Below are 856 nucleotides of genomic sequence, written 5' to 3'. Positions count from 1 at the left end.
GCGCATGTATTGCAAGCGCAGCTAATGTGTCACTGAGTCCAGGGAGTGGATGGGTAGGAGCAAGGAAGAAAAAAGATTCAAAGGGAAGCAAGCTCTGAGTGGAGAGATGGAAAAAAGCAATGAGCCATGTTGCTAGAAGCAAGACTGCACATTAAGCCAGAGCAGTGGAGCGGAGCATATGATGATGACCAGTTTGGTAAAGACTAAGGAGGTGAGAAGGAGAGATGGGAGAATGCGATATGGCACATTTAAAGAGTCTGTGATGTGAGGAAAGGAACAGGCTGTAAACCAATCTCCAAGGAAAATGGAGATGGGAGGGCCTGGCTGCTGCTGTTTGACAACACAAAGGAGGAGCAGAAAGCTTTGACAGTTATTAGAAGGACAGGAGCAAGGGAGGGAGAAACCAGAAGTAAATCAATGAGGAAAAAAAGCCTCTCTGTTTCACTTTTGGAGCACAGCCCAAGACAGGGGAGGATCTCGGCAACAGCAGAAGGGGTTACACTGACAGACAGGTGAAGAGGCTGAGGACGTCAGCACCTTCCCAGTTGTCCTGGTTTCGGCTGGGATAGAGATAATTTTCTTCCTAGTAGCTGGTACAGTGCTGCGTTTTGGATTTACTATGAGAATAATGTTGATAGCAACAATTAAAACATCAGTGTGTTAAGTAGCGTTTACACTAAGTCAAGGACTTTTCAGCTTCTCATGCTCTACCAGCTGAGAAGGCTGGAGATACACAAGAAGCTGGGAGGAGGCACAGCCAGGATAGCTGACCCAAACTGGCTAACGGGATATTCCATACCATATGACGTCATGTTCAGTTTATAAAATAGGGGAAAGCTGGCCGGGGGGCCACTGC

This window comes from Fulmarus glacialis, unplaced genomic scaffold, assembly GCF_000690835.1.
Source record: "Fulmarus glacialis isolate BGI_N327 unplaced genomic scaffold, ASM69083v1 scaffold39238, whole genome shotgun sequence".
In the NCBI taxonomy this organism is placed as follows: domain Eukaryota; kingdom Metazoa; phylum Chordata; class Aves; order Procellariiformes; family Procellariidae; genus Fulmarus; species Fulmarus glacialis.
The sequence above is the reverse complement of the archived record's forward strand: the minus strand, read 5'-3'. Positions refer to the sequence as shown.